Source organism: Zalophus californianus, chromosome 4 (genome assembly GCF_009762305.2).
Source record: "Zalophus californianus isolate mZalCal1 chromosome 4, mZalCal1.pri.v2, whole genome shotgun sequence".
NCBI classification, from domain to species: domain Eukaryota; kingdom Metazoa; phylum Chordata; class Mammalia; order Carnivora; family Otariidae; genus Zalophus; species Zalophus californianus.
The window spans coordinates 138,653,672-138,674,614 of NC_045598.1; the positions used below are offsets into that span (position 1 = coordinate 138,653,672).

The window sequence follows — 20,943 nt, forward strand, 5'->3', positions numbered from 1 at the left end:
ATGAGGATAGAAATGCATTTGTTATCTGAATGTATTCTTTGGATGAACCAAAAAAAAAATGGTAATCTAATGTTAGAGTTTTAACTCCTCATACCCCAGCCAATGAGACCCTGTACAAAGAACAAAGATTTAATTTTAAAACATCGATGAATACTTTTAAAGTGACAACTCAGTAAATCAGATGGTCATGTTCTCCTCAGTGTATTCAAATAATAAAAGTACAAATTTTACAATATTCTGACTTCCTAGCACTCCTAAATTCTTACTTGTGAAGCAGTATCTAATGTTGAAAAATGAACCCATCTCTCCATGGCTTATTTGATGGAAACATGCCAACAGTTATTTCTCTCTGAATATAGTTTATGGCAACTTCTAAAAGGCCAAAAAAGGAATTTATGGTCTAACTGCAGGTGGGGGCCTGAGAGCATAAGAACGATAAGCACTGGTTACTTAAAAGCCTAGATTACTGTCTGTCAGGCATGTGTATATTTTGGATAGTCAATGGACTGGCCTTAGTGACAGATCAGGCATGAATAATATAAAGGAGAGAAGCACCCTGGGCATATGGTGGTGCCATCAACTGAGATAGGAAACTCAGATGGAGGAACCAACTAGGGTGGGAAATAAACATAGGAAGAACTCAGTTTGGGAAGTGTTGATTTTATGGTGGATGTGGGGCATGGAGGTAGAGAAATCTGGGGGCAGCTAAATTTAGGAATTAAGATCTCAGGAAGAAGGTTTGAAGTAGTGAGCAAGATCACGTACGCAATCATTTTCTGTAAGGGGCAAGACAGTAAATACTTTAGTTTTGTAGGCCATACGATCTATCACCAACTACTCAACTCTGCCTTTGCAGCATCAACACAGCCATAAACAACAGCTAACGAATGAGTGTGTCTGTTCTAATAAAACTTTATTTACAAAAAACAGGTGTCAGAATGTATTTATTTGAACCATAGGTCACAGTTTGCCAACCTGAGTTAGAGGACAGTGAAGCCCTGGGACTGGATAAGATCACCCAGGAAGAACATATAAATATAAGGCAAATTAGTATGATATGAATTTGAAAACATGTAATTCTCAATTTCTATTCAGTTCAGTAAGGACATATTTTTACTTTTTTCCTTGATATGTGAAACAATGGCTAGCATAGGGATATACATATATGGTAGAAAGAAGTACAAGAAAAGCTACTAACCTAAAAAGAAAAGGGAATCTAAGTTATAAGTAAAAATAATGAACTTTTATATTTTATTTTACCAGTGATACTATTTTTTCAAACATTTTTTAAAAGTTCAATAATCACATGAAATATACTGAACTATTAAATATATTTAATTATCAATTGTTGCTAAAATGGAGTTAAAGTCAGTTTTAATTTTTCCAAAAGAATATGAATGCTGGGATGAATTATTCCTACCCATGAAATGAATTTAGTATTTTGATATTAAAGAAAAGCCAGGAAGGCAGAGCAAGAGAAAATAAAATGATTAGGCTATATAAGGGCAAACGGCATTCATAACACGTAAAATGTGTTTGCTTATTTCTATAGTTATTTCCTATAACTATAAATAGCTTTATAACTGTTTCTTTAATAGCCATCAAAATCTTAAACATATACTCCATTGCTAAAGGACTAAATAAACATTGTTTGTTTAAAAAAACTCATCAAAACATTCAAATATGCCCTGGGTGCTACGTTAATGCCAAGGATTAAATGACCAGTATTTACAGCATAACAATTAACCATAGCTCCTACTTAGAGGTGTAAATCAGGGTTTGCTTATTTGGGGCCCTATAGATAGATAACCAAAGGGTCCTTGGCCAACTTTGGGAGGGTCTATAGACTGCCTGCAATTATATGCAAAGCTTTCTGTGCATGAGTCCTTCTTTAGAGATAGTCCGGGATGGTCATTAAATTCCTGAAGGAGTCTACTGCTTCTCCAAAGCTAAACTGGGATCTGTAAACAGGTCTCTTTAAAGCACATTTATCTTACTTAGAAAGCCTAAATGTTTTTTTCTAACTTCCTATTTTTGAAAAGAATAAAAGATTTGATTATTAGTCCAAATTAAGCAAGTAAGTTTTTGTGTTTCTGTCCCAGACCACTGGCATTAGATCCAAACTCAAAACTGTGTCCATTAGTGAGAAGCCAAGTTTCTTTCCCACTATTCACCCAGAGAAACTCACCCTTAACTTAGAATTTTTAAACAGCTCATTGTTTCTAGGGATCTAAGGCACCTTTTTATAAAGCTCAAAGACAGAAATCAATAAATATCCCAAGAGCTGAGCACTTTTGAGATGCTGGACTATTAATTAGTATGCCTTATCTTTAGTCTGTAGAGTTAATTCTATGTAATAGGTGAAAGAACATAGCAGTACCAGAATGTTCTTCTTACACGTTTTTTTAAAGGTAAATTACAGCAAGTTGATGGCAAAATGAAAGAATTGAAAATCCTGCTATTCCATTCATAGGCTATAGTCCATCTCTTATAAATGAAAGGCATCTTAGCATCTCTTGGGAAAGTAACCTATTCTTTTCAGAACAAAATAAATTTCTCTCAAGGATTAGATTTTTGAGAGACTCTATAGCACTCACAAAAGGCTTTTGAAACACCTCCTTGCTAATTTAATTTTCTGCCTTTTCTCTGTTGATAGCTAAGATCAATTTGGAATAACTTTTCCATAATATTGAAAATCAGTGAGCAGGAGGCTGTTAATGCTTTGAGGCCACTACTGTATGAAAGGTTACTCCTTCAAAGTGTGAAAGATAGTCCAAATCAAGTTGACGTTTCTAAGACAGGAAGTAGCAAAGGCCCTGAATTTCAAAAGCTGTCTTCTGTCCACCTAAAACTATCCAATAAACATTATCTTTGATGACCACCGAACAAACATTTCCTTGGTTCACCTGACATGAGGGCCCATAAAATTATATGCAGGCTCCACAGCAGCTTCTTTCCTGCCTGAAAAAATACTTTGAGTCATACATGTTCCAATTTTTATCTATTTTGCATAAATGAAGCAGATTTGTAGAAAAGACTGGATTCATTATCATGTAAAATACAGCCGTTAGTGGAAAATCGATATTCCCAGACATAACAAGATCAGACTCTGGCTTCTGGGCTTAAGTTGGGGGTTAAGAGGTAGAACGTTTCCAAAAAAGAAAGCCTTCCTTTGGAAAGAGTTATTCACAGGGCTAAATTAAATAACACTACCAAAAAAGGATGCCACAACAAGCCTTTGCTTGAGTCTACCATCAAGGCAGAACAATCTATCCAACTGACCCTTAGTATTAATGTCAGTGTACAGGTAACTCTTAAATGGGTATGTGCTTCTCTCTCAAAATCTTTTGTAAGCTCTATCTTATGATTGGAAAACTTGACAGGACTCACTTGCCTCAAATACCTATCATATTAACACACAAGAGATGTGTTATCATCGTGCCAATCAGATGCTACAACCAGGAAGCAAACACTGACTAATTACAGAAATACAGACTTTAAAATACCATGGATTCTACAGCAAGGGGAGGTGACAGTCAGGTCTACTTCCAGGCAGTGATGATGAAATGGTCTCAAAGATGAGCAAGAGGGGAAGATCCAGAGAAGAAAGCAGATCATTTGGGTGCTCTCTAAATGTCAGGCACTGCTCTGGGCACTGAGGATACAAGGTGAACAAAACAGATGAAGTCTCAGCTTATTTCCCTGTAGGTGGAGACTGACAAAAGACTAACACTAAAGTGTCAGATGGGGGAAGTAAATTAAAAAGGTCAAGGATACAGAAGTGAGAGTGTCTTGAGGGCTTCCTGAGCCATGGCTGCTTGAAGAAGTCCTTTTTGAGGAGGTAACATTTAAGTTGAGATCTGCATGACAAGAAGGAGCCATCCTCTACGCTTTCAACCCGTAAGAACTATCTTTCACGGAAAAATCGGAGATGTGACTTAGTCTCACAATCCTGAGGGTTTTCACCATTTTTTTTTAAAGATTTTATTTATTTATTTGAGAGAGAGAGAACGAGAGATAGAGAGCATGAGAGGGAAGAGGGTCAGAGGGAGAAGCAGACTCCCCGCTGAGCAGGGAGCCGATGTGGGACTCGATCCCAGGACTCCAGGATCATGACCTGAGCGGAAGGCAATCGCTTAACCAACTGAGCCACCCAGGCGCCCCGGTTTTCACCATTTTTTATGTGTTTGAGGCATACATAATTTTTTTAAATATAAGAATATTGGTCAGATTATATAAAAAGGTTATGAGACAAAGCAATTTGAAATCAGTCAACAATAATCGGATCCTGTCACTCCTGACAATTCAACTAACAATGCCTCAGTTCTCTGTAACAGCACCACATCCATGCCCAGAGCGATCAGTTGGCTTCAGCTCTGAGTGGCTATTTGCAGCCTATACCACACTCATACACTCAAGAGGTACATGTCTCCAGTTAAAGTAAACAGGAGATCTTTCTTTAGCAGAGGCTCAAGAACACACTAAACTAAAAATTAAACTTCCCTTGTGCACCTGGGTGGCTCAGTTGGTTAAGTGACTGCCTTTGGCTCAGGTCATGATCCTGGAGTCCCGGGATCAAGTCCCGCATCGGGCTCCCTGCTCGGCAGGGAGTCTGCTTCTCCCTCTGACCCTCTTCTCTCTCGTGCTATCTCTCATTCTCTCTCTCTCTCAAATAAATAAATAAAATCTTTAAAAAAAAATAAACTTCCCTTGTCTTCTGCAAACATAACCTGTTTGGCCTAATAATTGCCTAGCAATACCTTAAGTTGTATGTACACATTTTATAGACTACACACATTCAAATGTGGGAAAACGAGTTTCAAACATTAATGTTTGGCAGCATGCCTTCATGCTATGGGGCATTTACAGGGCAATGGCAAAGCACTGCGTAAATGGAATGGCAAACCCTGGTTTACCACCCCAGAGTTTCTATATTTTCTGGCTTTCCCACTAGGAAATGATCAGTTTCACAGAATTCTCAACCTTGTGGTCATTTCCCTACGGGAAGTTTCAGAAAGAGTTTTAATTTCTTGTCTTTCCCCCCATTTTCTGATTCCTCACAGTTAAAACCCCCAGCAGAGCCAGGCTATCAGCATAACTTGCCTGGTGTCTGCAGACATGCAGGAGGCACATGAAGAAGGAAGGGCCCTGGCACAACCAAGCAACATGTCAACATCACCAGAAACTAGGGTTGTTCCCAGAGGTCCACCACTCAGAATCGTCACGTGTCACCAATTTAGATGTAGGGCCAGCTAGCTGTGACACCTGTCACTTCACTGATGACCAGCACTGATTTGCTGAGCCCAGAGGGCCTCTGAAACACAGGCTAAAGGAGAATGACCTTCCTAATCAGCTTCCTAGAGGAGTGCAGAATTAATTTTCCAAAGATAGGGAAGAAGGGTAGGATTAAAGAATATGAAGTTGATGATATTGGAGGAATGTCAAGAAGACTTTGGAGGACTTTGTGAAAGCTGTTTAGAAAACATAACAAATAACCTTAACACAATGGTTACAGTCCAAACAGCCAACTCCTTCCTCTTCAAACAGGCCCAGTAGTGTGCCTTTCATGCCAGGCAGTTTGAGTTTCTGCTGAAGATAAGATCTCAACCTCATAGCAGCAATGTCCACAAAAGCCAAACTGTGGAAGGAGCCAAGATGTCCTTCAACAGATGAATGGATAAAGATGTGGTTTATATATATATAATGGAATATTACTTAGCCATCAGAAAGGATGAATACCCACCACTTGCATTGACATGGATGGAACTGGAGGGGACTGTGCTAAGTGAAATAAGCCAAGCAGAGAAAGATAATTATCATATGGTTTTACTCATATGTGGAACATAAAGAATATGCATTTTATTTTATTACGTTATGTTAATCACCATACATTACATCATTAGTTTTTGACGTAGTGTTCCATGTTGATATTTTCTAAAAATATTTTCTAAAAAGGAAGGAAAGAGGAAACAAAAGAAAAAAATGGATAGTTGAAATGAGGAATATTTTTTCATGAAAAATAGATTTTTCCAATTTCAGGGGTCCACAGGTCCCTCTGTGCAGAGGACCACAGAGGAAGGGAGGGAAAACTGAATGGGAAGAAATCAGAGAGGGAGACAAACCATGAGAGACTCTGGGAACCAAACTGAGGGTTACAGAAGGAAGGGGGTGGGAGGATGGGGTAACCGGGTGATGGGTATTAAGGAGGGCACGTGCTGTGATGAGCACTGTGATGAGTTGTTATATGCAACTGATGAATCGTTGAACATTACATCAAAAACATGAAGTACTATATGCTGGTTAACTGAACATAATAATCACAATAATAATAAAAAAAAAAGATCTCAACCTCGGCGCTCCAAAAAAGCAGCTCTTAGAATCTTCTCACTTTTGCCAAGTGAGCCATCTGCTCATGAAATGAACAGCAACATTCTTGGAAGTTACTGGGAGAAACCCTAGAACACAGACGTGCCACCAGGCTGTGTTAATGCCTAACGCTGTGAGACAAAGAAAACCAAATGTGACCAGCAGTGAACAGTAACCACAGTGAACAGCTTTACATCCTTTCCTTTCTAGTTTCTAGAACCCTCCTCTGAAGAGGCTCTCACTGCTGCTTCTAGAAGAGAGGAAGCAGGGGAAATCCAAAGAGGCAGTATCTTAGAGACTTCTCCCAAAGCTCTGGAGGGGGACTGGGGCCCCCTGGGAGCTACAGACCCAGACGGAGCACCCAGCTGCTCTCCGAAGCAAGCGGCGAAGTTTCCAGTTCCTAAACTCAAGGTGTGTCCTCAATGGTTCTGAGCTTTCTAAGGAAACTGTGGCTACTGGTAGTTGAGCTAATCATCTGAAATCTTCTCACAGAAAATTGTGGACCACTGAAACTGGAAAAATCTATTTTTCCTGAAAAAATATTCCGCATTTCAACTATCCATTTTTTTCTTTTGTTCCTCTTTCCTTCCTTTTTAGAAAATAGCAACATGGAACCCTACATCAAAAACGAATGATGTAATGTATGGTGATTAACATAATAAAATAAAAATAAAAAAAGAAAATATCAACTAGTTACTCTCAAAAGGAAAAAAAAAGTCTTGATATACAGAAGACTACAGAAGTCAAGTGAATGTCTGCCATTCCACAAACCCTCACTTACCTTTATTTAAATGAACAAACACAATGACACTATAAACAAAAACTTTAGTCCTTGAGAAGTTCAAGAACAGAAGTTCAAGGCAGATGCTTAACACTGAACGTTGGGTCACCCAGCTGCTAGGAGTAAATAATGAAACTAGCGTCTAGGTCATCTGACTCCCCAGCCAGTTCTACTGTGCTAAGATCAGATAGCTAACAGAAAATTGATATTTAAAATTCCAGGGGCACCTGGGTGGCTCAGTCAGTTAAGCATCTGACTTGTTTTTTGGCTCAGGTCATGACCTCATGGGGCATGAGATCGAGCCCCGTGGTGGGCTTGGCACTCAGTGGGGGGTCTGCCCGAGAGTCTCTCTGTCCCTCTCCCTCTGCCCCTTCCCCCACTCACATGTGCATGCTCTCTCTCTCCCCCAAGTAAGTAAGTGAATAAAAATTTTTAAAAAGATAAAGTAAAATCCCAGATGGTGACATTCTAGCCATTAGATACATTTTTAATCGCTTAAAAATCAGCTGATGTTAAAAAATTTAGACGAACCCACACTCATGTATCAACAAAAAGTGAACAGAATTACGTGTGACTTATACAGCCTAGCTATGCAGAGAGTGGTCATATATTTTTTTTTTTTTTTAAGATTTTATTTATTTATTTGAGAGAGAAAGTGAGAGAGAGAGCATGAGCATAGGGGGAGGGTTAGAGGGAGAGGGAGAAGCAGGCTCCCCGCTCAGCAGGGAGCCCGATGTGGGGCTCGATCCCAGGACCCTGAGATCATGACCTGAGCCGAAGGCAGATGCTTAACTGACTGAGGCACCCAGGCGCCCCAGAGAGCTACCATATCTTCTTAAAATACCACCAAGTAGACAAAAGTATTCCAAAGTGAAGGAAGTATCCCCAAAATGGAACACACCTGTGTTCCCTGCCCATTGGGTAGAAAACCCATGCTTTTGGATCCCTGCACTATGGGGCAACATGACAGGGCTGAGATCAACAGGGCCAGCACATCTTTCAGGAGCGAGCTGACAGATTTGGTGTCAACAAGGGGTTGTCGCCGAAGCTTTGATTCTATCCAGCCTGATGTTCCAATTTTAGTTACACTTCATTTAGGTTCATTTGAAAAGTGGCACCAAAAAAACCCCAAAAAACAAAAAACAGAGAAATGGAAGTTAACCATATGCTGAAATTTTCCTTTCATACTTGGAAGCACAGCAAATGCACTTCTTCAGGCGTATGAAGTAACCCTCTAGCATCATTGATTTTTGAGTCTTACAAAAAAGCTCTCCGTATTGTGCCCGTACCATAGATTTACACTGCTATAAGTCCTGTCAGACATCATCTTAGCTTTATGAATAAATAAAACTACGCTCTAGGGAAACATTGATTTAAGAGGAAAAATCAATACCCATCTAGCATGTGATAGACTTGAGCTTTAAGGCTACTTATCCCCAAAGTACAATGCAATACTGAGTGTAAAACCATACTTTTTGCACCTTAATAAAAGGTAAGCGAGGGTATGGGAAATTGCCATAGTTCTTAGCATATCACGATACCCCTTTTCCTTTACAAAGTAGTTAGCAGATATTTCCAAAAGGAAAGAGGAAGGGAAAGAAAATAAAAGAGATGGATGAACCAATGGTACCAAAATCTCGATAATTTGTGAATATGGATTGTGAATATATGAGAACTCACTATATTATTAATTCTCCTATGTATGCAAAATTTTGCATAAGAATTTGAAAAGTATGTATGCTTGCGTGGAGAAAACTCTGTAAAGCTAATATCAGCCAAGATGCTGGCAATGGCTCTCTTTGGGTAAGAGCCTCCTGTGGAAGCTTTTTTTCCTTCCTAGGGAGTTTTGCATTTTCCAATTTTCTGCAGTGAATATGCCTATTGCTTTTATAACTCAGAAGACACATACACAATAAATGTAGCTAAGGATGGCAAGAAGAAAAGAGAAAGATTAGAGTGACTGCCAAGTATTTTGTTGATTACTGGCCCAGAGAAAGCCAAGATTCACAACATAACACATACTTATATTTAGCTCTTTCTTACTGCTCTTGGACATTTTTCAGGGCAGAAGCAGGTTGCTATTAAAATGGACTGATTTAAAAAATAAAGCTAATAGCTTATGCTGCAATTAACCTCATCTTTGTGAGCCAAAGATCAAACAAGAGATAAAAGCTGGCAAAAGTCACTATTTGCTCAGCCCTGCACTCACCCGACAAGCTAAACCTATTTTCACAGTGGAGACAGTTGTTCAAAGTCCTGACAGGCTTGTGGTAACCTCTGATTACAAAGCCACTCCAGAAAGCCAAGCCTTTTGCTTTCCTGCTCACAATTGGTTGGAATTAAAAATGAATCCCATTCTTTTTTCTAGCTCCTCAAAGATGCAGTCTATTGCTAATTGTGTTAACTGTGGTCTCTCAAGAAACACACTCATGTGTTGATTTGGATTAGGGGCTCATGTCTCACCAAATAGTTACTGATGCTGTTCGTTCTCATTGCTTGTCTTTCTGATAAGTGGGAAGAACAACTCTGGAAATTTAAAACACACTTCCAAGTCAAACGCACATTAGAAGCCTGAAAATGGGTTGGGGTAATTTAAATTTCGAACCTCAAATTTAAGCACAGTGAAAAGTAACTACCGTCATCACCAAAGTTGGTGAGAATATTGGCTGAATCTACTTCGAAGGTGGAAATGACACACAATTAAAAGTTCCAAAAGTATCTATAGGAGGGTCAGAGATACAAGTGGATAATTAAATACACCGTGATCAGAGAAACAACTTAAGAATTGTGGAAGCCCCGTTATATTGGCGGATCGGGAGGGCTTCTCGGAGGACATGGAAACTGAGGTGGATCTGGAAAGATACACTGGAATTTATGAAGAAAAAAGGGGCAAGGGCATTCTCAGAAGTGAGAACAGCATGCACAAAGGCACGTGTGCCCGAAAGCACACACTGTGTGTTGGAATATCCTGAGAAATTCAGTCTAAATGAAGCAGAGATGCCAAAGTGGGGGAAAGGTAAGCAGTGAATGGGAGGGGTGCACAGGGCCAACTGTGGAGTCCACACCAAAGTGTTTGGATCTATTTTCAAGGTTAAAGGACACACAGAAGTCACTGAGCAGGAAACCATGTTCTAAATCTGGGAGCAAGGTACCTAGAATGGGTAGAGCCTATTGGAAGAGAGCTATGCTATCCAGCAACAGACCGATGCCGAGTCACGAGGGTCAGAGCTAATGTCGTGACGGAAGGAGGCAGAGGAGAGACTGGGAAGATATTTACAATGAACTTTTGTAGATGCTGCCAGTTAATATTTGGCCTCATCAAGCCCCAGTCACTGCTCTTGGAATTTTCATATATGATCTTAAATACAGAATCTGGTGTGGATTGAATGCAGATGGTGAAGCAATGTCAGGTCGGAGATTTCTGGCTTGAGTCATGGGGTCGACAGGATATCTTTAATTGAAATATTGATTCCAGGAGAAGGAATCCGTTATAAGCAGAAGGCAAGTGAGATGGGCAGGGGGAGAGGTTTCATTGAATCTGTATTAATTTTGAGAGCTGCTCGGGATATACAGGTGAAAATAACCAAAACATTGGGGTCAGGAATTTGGCAGAGAGCACACTGGAAATTAGGCAGAAAAAAAAAGAAATCCTTAGTTAAATTTACGCAAGCAGCCAAGTACAAAAAAAAAGTAGCACACGATACAATGCTTTCCAAAAACTCAAGACTGTGATTCGACTATAGAAACATCTGAGACCTATTCTAGAATATATAGATTCTTGAGTTAAATCTTAATGCCCCCTAACTGGAAAATGCTCTACATTTCAGGCCCACAAATAAAATGAGTAAGGCAAGCAGCTAGTGGAAATGGAAGTGCATTAGAGAAAATATTTAATCCCCAAATCGAGATTCTTGTCAAATGTTGGGAGATCAGAGGAAGGCATTTTTGGAGTGTGGATAATCAAAGCTCTTAATGCACTGATTCTTTAGAATAAGTTAACTAACAGAAGGCAGGCTGTTTTCCAGGATCTGTAGTTATATTTAGAAAGATCTCAGAGGGTAATCAAAATGACCCTGAAAATGCTCCCTGTTCTCGTTAAGAGGAAGGGGTTACTCTGGAAGACAATGAAATTCTCAGCAACTTAAAAGAAAGATTTAATTAAAAGACAGTGGCCTATTTTACAAGATTTGTTCTGTAAAGAGATTGGGAACGTTTGAGCCAGATGTACGCCTCTCTTTCTAGCCCCAGAGAGGAATTGGGTAATGATGTATAATTGATAGGGGTCAGCCAGGTCACAGTGTTTGAGGTTTGTAAACCTCTTAAATGGGTGAACATAGCACTTCACAGTCCAGGATTCATTATAAAAATTGATAATCCAGTAGTCAGGTAACTGTTACAATTAAATATAAAATGTCTTTGTGTTAACTTGTCCTTCACTTAGGTTGGACAATATTTTTCTGGATTTGGTTCTATTCGAAGATGACCCAAGATCATTAAGGAAATTTGATACAACTTTATCATTAGCATATATGAGATTACTAACACCACTAATAACAGTAAACACAGCGTCATATAATTTTGTTTGTGGTGGTGGTGATAGTGGTGAACACTACTGTATCCTACTAATCTAACAAACCCGTTAGACTATCCAATGATTATCCCAATCTCAAAGTTGAGTAGAGACACTGAAAGCATAGGCATTTTGCCCAGTCTCTTATTGGCATTAGAAGGCAGAGCCAGGGTAGTGCCCATCACTGAAAGGAAACACCAGACTATAGAAAGCATAACCATTGGTGTCTCACAATCTCTATGGCAAAAACCCGTGGTGCTAAATTTGAAACTGCACGAGCTAATACTCTTGAGACTTTTCAACTTCAAAGCTGTGTCTGCAGTCATACAATGCAGTCCCCAAATAATCTACAGATGCTTGTACAAAGGTAAGTCAAAAGCAAGCTTGAATAACCAAGAATGTAGAATATATCAGATACATGAATACCTTGCAATCACTCTTTCCCAGCTCTGAAGTTACATCCAACTGCTGAAATAAGAGAAGACCTCGTGTTCTCTGGAAAGGAAACACAAGAAGAAACAATTTCAAAACTCTGAACTGAAGGAAAATTACAATAACTAAGGGTAAAATGATTAACTTTTCATTTACTTATTAAAGTTTTGAGCAATAAGAAAAGCAACTGACAACTATTTAATTAACCTTTACTATTTTAATACTATAAAAAAAGGATGTTGAAAAACAAAGGTTAAAACTTGCTCTTAAAATATTCAGACTTATATATTTATCCTAAATTTTATATATGTAGAAAAGTGAAAATGACATTAATCACATCCCAATGATGAATAATTATGCCCATGCTGTTTTAGACACATTGTTTCATTCTACCTCTCTCTCCACAGACATGGACAGTGACTGTGGGCCAGTACCACACACCTTACACATAGACCTTTTGAGTTCTGCAAGGTACCATGGATTAAAACAAGAAGGGTTGCATGCCCCCCAAGAAGATGACAGCCTTATCAGAACAAAGATGGCTGGAACAAAGTGGTACAGAATGGTATGATAATTATTACAATATGCTTAGCCATAGTATTTTGTTTTCATCTTGAAACATGCTGTATTTTTGTTAGCATGGTTTCTTACCTTAAAATAAAAACTATATTACTTATAAAGATCACTTCCTCTAAGAGAAAGTGTGATGCAAGTTTGAGGAATGTAATCTCAAATCTGAAATTCTGTTTTTGTTGACTTTGGATCTAGGAAGGCAACTTAAAGTATGTTAAGTGGAAGTAAAAAGCAGGGGTTATGAAAGAATGGCCCTATAACTAGACTGAATATTCTTGGAAACAGTATCCACTGAGGTAAAACAATGCAATTTTTTTCTTTTTTTGGTAAAATTTAAAAGAGGAGAGAAAGCCATTTCTTAGGGAAAAAAATGAAAAGTAAAGCAATGCTAGAAGATAAAAAAAAATAGTAAAATTGACAACAAGCAAGATGGTGGTCTCTCCATGACCTGCCATGTCAGACTCTCTAGTGGCCAACAAGACAAGAGCTCCCCAACCCCTACTGTACCTCATAGGGCCTCTACCCACATGGTCTCTAAGAGCCTGAATATAAGCTCCAAAAGAAAAGTGCAGCAAAAGGCAAGGGAGAGTTACACGAGTCAGGAAGAGAGTAAAAATCACATTTACCAACTTTCAACAAAGAAAGGCAATGGAGATTCTTTCCTCTTTGCCTTTTGCTGGGAAAGTCCCCATTCTGAACCACTAAGCCTTACAGTTCAGCAATATTATGGGTTTTGGTAGGTTTCCTGAAAACTTATCATTTATAAAACCTTCCTGGTTTTTATTTCAAGCTCTAATCAACTGCCTCAGAAACAAGTGTTGGGAATGGCCACCTATTCAAAAGTGGAGAACTATTCTGAGACACTGTGAAATCTGCCTAATAAGCCTTATTGATAAACCTCTGTGCTATCTAAAAGCAAAGATGAGAAGGCCAAGTTCAAGAGACCAAGTTACCAATATATATGATACAGAGACACAGGTAACCACAGATGTATGTACAGGTTGTGAGTAGAGTACAAAAAAGAGCGTGAGGGCTCCGTATGTAGAACCCTCTACAGCTCTTGAGATAAAACCCAAGCCACCTGGCATGGTGTGACAAGCTCCCTGTCATGGCACCTGCCACCATGCCCAGCGTCCTAGCTCAGCATCTGTCTCATCTTCCCTAGTTCCCACCCAGAGTTCTCCATGCTTCTGCCACACTGTTTGTTTATTGCTGTTTTTTTTTAAGAGGCTAAACAACTAATCTAGAAATGGATATCTAGGAAAGCACTTGTTTTGAAGCTGGAAACCATCTGGAATATGCTTATTAAGAGTAAGTGGATCCTGGTACCTGGAAGGTGGGTCCTCCAACCTAGATCCCCAGCCTGTCACATCCTTCTCAATCTGGCCCTTCTTTTATTTAGAGTCCAGTGGAGAAATGAACTATAAACAGCAGTGCAAAGTACAGAGCACTGGAATTCGGGGCTGGATAATTCCTTGTTTTGAGGGGTTGGTGTTCCTCTGCCACTCAGTGGTGACAACCAAAAAGGTCTCTGGACTTTGGCAAGTGTCCCCTGAATGGCAAAAATCACTTCCCAGTTGAAAATCACCGGTCTCAAATGAATGACGACTTATTAGAACGTAGTGATAGTTATATCCTAACTTCCTTCCTGTGCAGGAAGACAACAATTTGGATGGGGACCATCAGAAAGGGTACAGGTGGGGGAAGAGAGAGGGGGGAAAGCACATGTATTGAGCACCCTCTGTATTCCCGGCCCTATGTGAGGTCAGTCATCTTATCTAATACTCACAAAACACACTCTGCTTTTGCTTCCTAAACCAGAGCTTGCTCAAAACCTTGCGAGGCAAGGATTTATGCTGGAACGTTATTAAAAGCAAAACTCTTCAGAGTGAAATTAAATATTTCTAGAACTTTGCACACTGATATGCTTTTCCTTCACTTGCAACGGACCAACTGCCTAACTTCTCATCCTTGAGAATGAGCATCACTATACATTCCCAAAGAGAGTGCCTCCATTTGTGGCCTCATAGGATATTTCCTCTACCAACTTAAAGCCATGTGGTTGTTTTCATAAGTGGAGGCCCAAATGGTGTCATGTGCATGGCCAAAAATATCCTCTTTCCTAAACGCACGACGAAGTAGGCATAGTTAGCCTGTGGAATTGTCGAATGCTACTTCAGTATAGCTCTTTGTCAGTGTCCCAGGTGAAGACATCATGCTCTATAGCCCAGAGCCCTGACTTAACTACCGACCTCCCTGAAAGTAATTAGAGAAGACAGGAAATCTTGGACAGAACTGGATGTTGGTCATTTTCCCTCCTGATCCCACAAGGGCCTAGCAGGCTCAACAATCTCTATGACATTCAGCACAGTCAGGTCCGAAAGGGTCCCCCAAACAGGGGCCTTCTGTAGCCTTGTCTATTCAGAAAGGATGACAGTGGCTTTTAAAATATATATGTTGATATGTAGTTTTTGTTATAATTGGCTTTTCAGATTCTGTTCACATATAATCACATCTTCCACTCTAATACATCTGATATCTAGTATCTGTTCAAATGCTTTATTTAAGGATAGTTTCCACGTGCTGGACACTATTCCTGGTGGTGTTTCCATACTGACCAAGACAGACAAAATTCCCAGCCTTCATGGAGCTTTCTGGTGGGGGGGGGGGGGGGAGACAAACGAGCCACCTGGCAAAACAGTTATGATAATTACTGAACAACTGAAGCTAGTTTAGGGCATGGGTACAGTCATGCTGGCCCCTCCATGTGACCATCATGATGGCACCACTGGCAGAATCAGAGAATGCCCAGTGCTTCCATGGCTCCTGCAGGGAAGACCCCAGACATGGGTCTACATGAAGACATGGGGTGAATCCAATAGAGGGAATGTCAGAAGCAAGGTTATCAGCTGAGAGTAAGGAGGGGGAAAAAAAACCAGTGAAGGTTTCGTAGGAGAGCAGAAAGTAGGGAGACGTCCTCTGGGAGAGGGAAAGTGTGAATGGACAAGGAAACCAGCAGTCTTAGGGGCCCACTGAGTTAAAAATGAGACCTATTAGCATAGGGGTGTGTGTGTTCCTCTAGCCACATCTAGCAGCACAGGTGAAGATGTGGGGCAGGTAGAGTGATGAAGTATGCAGGTGAGTACAATGAGGAAAGAGAAAGAAGCAAAGAACTTGAAGGTGTAGGCAAAGGAGTGTTATAAAGAGAGCGAATGGAATCTAAGCTGCGGTAAGTGGGGAAGAAGAACCGGCGGGAGTGACAGAATAGTGGAAATTAGTAGGATCAATGGATTGTAGGTCCTGGCAGAGCCCAAAAATGATTGAAAATGAGGTGTGGGGTACAGTTGAACAGAAAGAGGTGGTGGTGACCAGAGAACAGGATGCTTGGAGGGAGAGTGGGTTAAACCCTCACTATTCAAAGTGTGGTCCCCGGACCAGTAGTAGTATCAGCACCTGGGGACATGTGTGAAATGCAGAATCTCAGATCTACTGAATCAGAACCTACATTTTACCAGGTGTCTCATGTGCACACTAAATTTGAGGGAGAACTGGCTTATGTCTAAGCCTCACCAGAAGCCACAGGAACCAGAGAAAAAGGTGCTACTGAATCAGTTTCTGAGGTTAGGGACTTCCCTGGGGCTCTGCCCCCCCTCCTCCACTTTAAACGGCTCACTTTGGCTTCCTGGGTTTCCGTCCAGCTGCCTCATGCCCTTGCTCTGTCCTGCCCTGCAGCCTTACAATATTGGTGGCAGGCTTTAGATTCCATTTACCAAAGAATGCTGCCCCTCCCAGCGCCTCATTCACATTCCCACCCTTGCTGTAAGCAAATGGCCTCCCCTTGCTTCCTGAGACCAAGTTCCGGCTTGGTCCTAGCTCCCTCTGCTCTCACTGGCCCTCGAGGTGGCAAGCTGATTCTTAGTGCCCTCCATTCAGCCCGAATAATTCCACGTGCCTACACAGGCCGATTACTAGGCACTGATGGAAAATATATGGTATTGGCAAAATGTGTAATACGGCTTTTCAAAGGTTTAGCTTCCTGCTATCATAATTACTCAGGATTTTGTATCTCCTTTAATATGAGCAGAACGCCTTCACTCTTTATAGTTAATTTCATAAAACAAAGGAAACAACAGCTGTACACAACATTACAGAATGAAAGATGAGCTTGAGCCTAGTTAATGTAGGCTATGCTTCAATAACAGCTTTATTCCTAATAACAGAGTGTGACATTTTCATTAACCCAGATACAAACTCCCGTACAAATACTCACAGGTGAAATAATATAAAAATCCCAAATTTAGAATCTCTCACTCTTCTCTTTCAAGCCCCAAATGATTCCAGACGCTGTCACTTCCAATACTTTTATTTTGATAATTAAAAATTACCGGGTTATGGGTCCTACTATTTGCAGATGCAAATACACATCCCATACATCCTCATCTCATGTAATGCTCATGAGAATTCCACGGGATCTGTACTATTGTTAATGCTGGTTCTACAGATGGGAAAACTGAGCCTTGGAAAGGTTGAGTAACACAGTCAGTGAGTGACTGAGCCAAGTTTCAAACCCAAGTTTGATCCAAAGTGGGGCCTCACTGACACATACCATTTCAGACCGGATTCCCTTAATAGCTGTCACCTCAGAGTGTGGCCGTACAGTTTTCTTTGCATCCCTGCATCCCAAAGCCTATGCACCGTCATTGCTAAATATTATATGTGCCTACATGAATCAAGATGCTCTCTAATCTCATCATCAGTCAATATTTGATACAGACACTCTTGGTTAGATGGGGCCCTTTTCTAGATCTATGATAATTCTTTTAGCTGTTTCTCAGCTAGAATAAATGAACAAACTGAGCCAATCGAGCATCACTCTGATACATTTTGATATGGTTATAACAAAGCCGCTCATGACTATGGGTACATGAATGCAATCTCGGTTGGCTGGGTAGCATGGCCCGGAGGAACAGAATCTGTTCTGCTGTCAGGAGAAAATGCTGGCTATGGCCACTCGTCTGACCCCTTCCTCCACCAAGGCAGCAGATACCTCAGGTCTGTTTAGCAAGCATACAGGAAAAAAGAGAACCAAATACAAACCTTCCTGAGTGAATTAGTTACCACGAGACTTTGGACACACCAGCTTCCTTCCCTGAATCACTTAACCGCCCACAATTCAGAGGTACCAATGTCTGGCCCTGCCTGCCCTGCTTCCCAAGGACAGCATGAGGATGAACTGATGGGCCCAAGGCCCTGGGATGGGAAGAGCTGAGGTTAATGAAACTTGTCCACACACTCACACTGAGCAATACAAAATCAGGCCAGGACACCTACACATGTAATCAGAGTTAGAGCAAGTGAGGCCAATAAAATGTATTTTTTAAGATTTTATTTATTTATTTGACAGATAGCAGGAGGGAGAGGGGGAGAGAGGGAGAGGGAGAGGGAGAGGGAGAGGGAGGGAGAGAGAGAGAGAGAGAGAGAGAGAGAGAGAGAGCGAGCGCACAAGCAGGGGGAAGAGCAGAGGGAGAGGGAGAAGCAAGCTCCCCACTGAGCAGGGAGCCCATTGCAAGGGCTCAATCCCAGGACCCCAGGATCATGACCTGAGCTGAAGGCAGCCACTTAACCAACTGAGCCACCCAGGTGCCCCTAAATATTTCTTTTGAAGTTAGTACAGCCAAAATAAACGATAACAACAAAGGAAGCCTCAGAAACTGACCTTCCCATTCCCGAATCCCCATCGGTAAAACAGAAACAGAAACCTCTTTAAGTAAAAATTACAGAACCACCTTTCCAATTTCCCAGATTTTAAAAGGAACAAAGGCTGTAAGAAAATAAATATGCTAAGGCCCATGCTAAATACATAACCTTTTTATTTTAATATGTCCTATATCTGGATGAATATTTATCATATATTTATTACTGTCTCTACGCATATTTCTCCATCTGTCTTAGGTTGTCAAGTCTGGTAAGGCAAGGGCCAAACCTATGTACTTCTTTTGGTAAAGCATGTGAAATTGTTATGCATAATTAGGCACTCAAAGGGTTTTTGATGAAGATGATTATGAAGACTGAGAACAGTTAATACCATGGCAGGCATGTTTCCTGAAACCTTCCCGTCTTTCTGAAATGTCAGATGATCACACCCATAGACTTGTAGAGCTAGTGGGTTCGGGGATGGTGCAGAGCTAGCGAAACAACATGTGGTCTGTGGCCCAGCAGCAGCATCCCCGCCAGAGGAAGCTCCTTAGAAAGGCAAAGCTCGGGCCCCACCCCAGACCTACGAAATGAGACCCCGCAGTTTAACAGGATGCCCAGGCAATGTGTATGCACATAGCACAGACCAGACAACCATATATAGAGTTCAACGTCCTTCATTTCACAGATGGGGAAGTAAGACACCCAGAAAGGCTGAGTGACAGATCCTGAACTGGGCCTGGTACTTCCCACCCTAATGTTCCACCACCTCTTGGCTCTTGTTCCTTCAGCCATATTCCTCCCAAAAGTACTCTTCTGTGCATCTGTGAATACATTACAGTCCACAGCTTCCTGCGAACCCCAGGTTGCTTTTGTTTGCCATAGAGGCCTCAATTCTTTCAACATTTTCTTAAAGATTTTATTTCAGAGAGAGAGAGCGCACCAGCGTGGGGACGGGGAAGGGACAGAGGGGGAGGGAGAAGCAGACTCTCTGCTGAGCAGGGAGCCCGAAGCAGACCCCATCCCAGGACCCCGGGATCATGACCTGAGCCAAAAGCAGGCATTTAACCGACTGAGCCACCCAGGCACCCTCTTTCAACATTTTGAATACTTATAAGATGCTGGAAACAGAGCTCTAGAAAAGCATTTCCTAGTAGTGGGCTGGCTCACTGCATGCTGCCCATGATGACAGACCACATCGTGATGGCATGTGAAACTGGACACCAGGCTTCTTGGTCGAAATCCAGGTCCCACATTTCTGCACATTTCAGGTCTAGGGATGCAGCCCAGGCTGCCAATCATCTTTACCCTTTATTCCCTACTTCACTAAATGCTCCTAAGTCCTGGTTGCTCCATGGCTCTGCCTTGGAGTTCAACTAAATGAATATTTCAAACCCTCGGGGATACGTATTTCAAGAAAAAAAAAAAAAAGAACCATTTGAAAATTTGCAAAAACTTCTTTGAGTTGCTGTTGACCCAACCGGTTTGTCACTACCTCTTTTAAGCCAGCTCCCTCCACACCTTCCTGGTCCAGCTACATGATGCATTTCCTATATCGGATCAGGAACCATTAATTTCTAATTAAATTAGGGGAATTTTATTACGAGTTTCCCCTTAAACTTCAGCCACAAAAAGTAAAGAGTATTCGACACTCAAATTCCATCACTGTTGTGCAACTAATATTTTCCAAAAGGTAGAAAAGGACTGAGGCACACTTTAGTCAGATCTGTATATGGCAGATGTCTGTCTTGACTTCACATGTGAATACCAAACGGCACCCTCCAACATGTGGTGAAAATATTAATTTCTGGAAAAAATATTAATTTCTCCAGGTATGAAAATATTGGCCATATTTTTTCAACAACTTGGAGTTTTTTCTGCATATTTAGAAATCAGAAATAATTTACTGAACATAAAAGAAAAGCTGAAGAAAGTATGTTTTAAAAACACAAAAGATTAATTGAATCAATAATTCGATGTTTAGACTAACGGTTTGGGGAAAAAATGTGAAAATTTTATTGAAAGCAACACATTTAGATTAGTTGGAGACAAGAACAGACTGACCTATGTTGTAGGTACCACTTCCTAAATAAACCTTGAGAGAGACCACCATACAAAAGACAGCCAGGCTTACCTCAGAAGCATTCTCCTCTCTCTCTAGGCAACATCCTTCATAAGAGAACAACATTCCATCATTTGAGGGTACAAAGCACCCCCAGAAAAGATAAAGGAGAAAAAGTGCCAAGAGAAGATACTGCTTGCTGAAATGCATAGCCCAAGAAGCCTATCACAAACTAGTTGAAGTATCAGGTTTTAAGAAACCTTCATTGCATCTTTGAGGTTGTGTTAAATCAGTATATTAAGCACTAAGAACAGGGCCTAGCTTACAGTCAGTGGGGGGAACATAAAATCTACCAGCATTAGACCCATATTTCCAATTCCAGAAAAGCAGCAACTGAATGAAACTTCAACTGCTGCCTTTTAGATAAAGCATATGCCCCCTGTCGGCCACAGTCCTCACCGCTCC

General features: G+C 40.9%; 1 protein-coding gene across 6 annotated transcripts in view; it reads right to left on the reverse strand.

Moving 5' to 3' along the window:
• Positions 1-20,943, reverse strand: part of PAG1 (phosphoprotein membrane anchor with glycosphingolipid microdomains 1) — a 144,123-nt gene that overhangs the window by 88,257 nt on the left and 34,923 nt on the right. For all 6 annotated transcript variants that reach the window (XR_003522585.2, XR_003522582.2, XR_003522581.2 and 3 more), the window contains exon 2: positions 12,144-12,212. The gene's annotated coding sequence lies outside the window, so the exon portion shown is untranslated. The remainder of the gene's footprint in view (positions 1-12,143; positions 12,213-20,943) is intronic.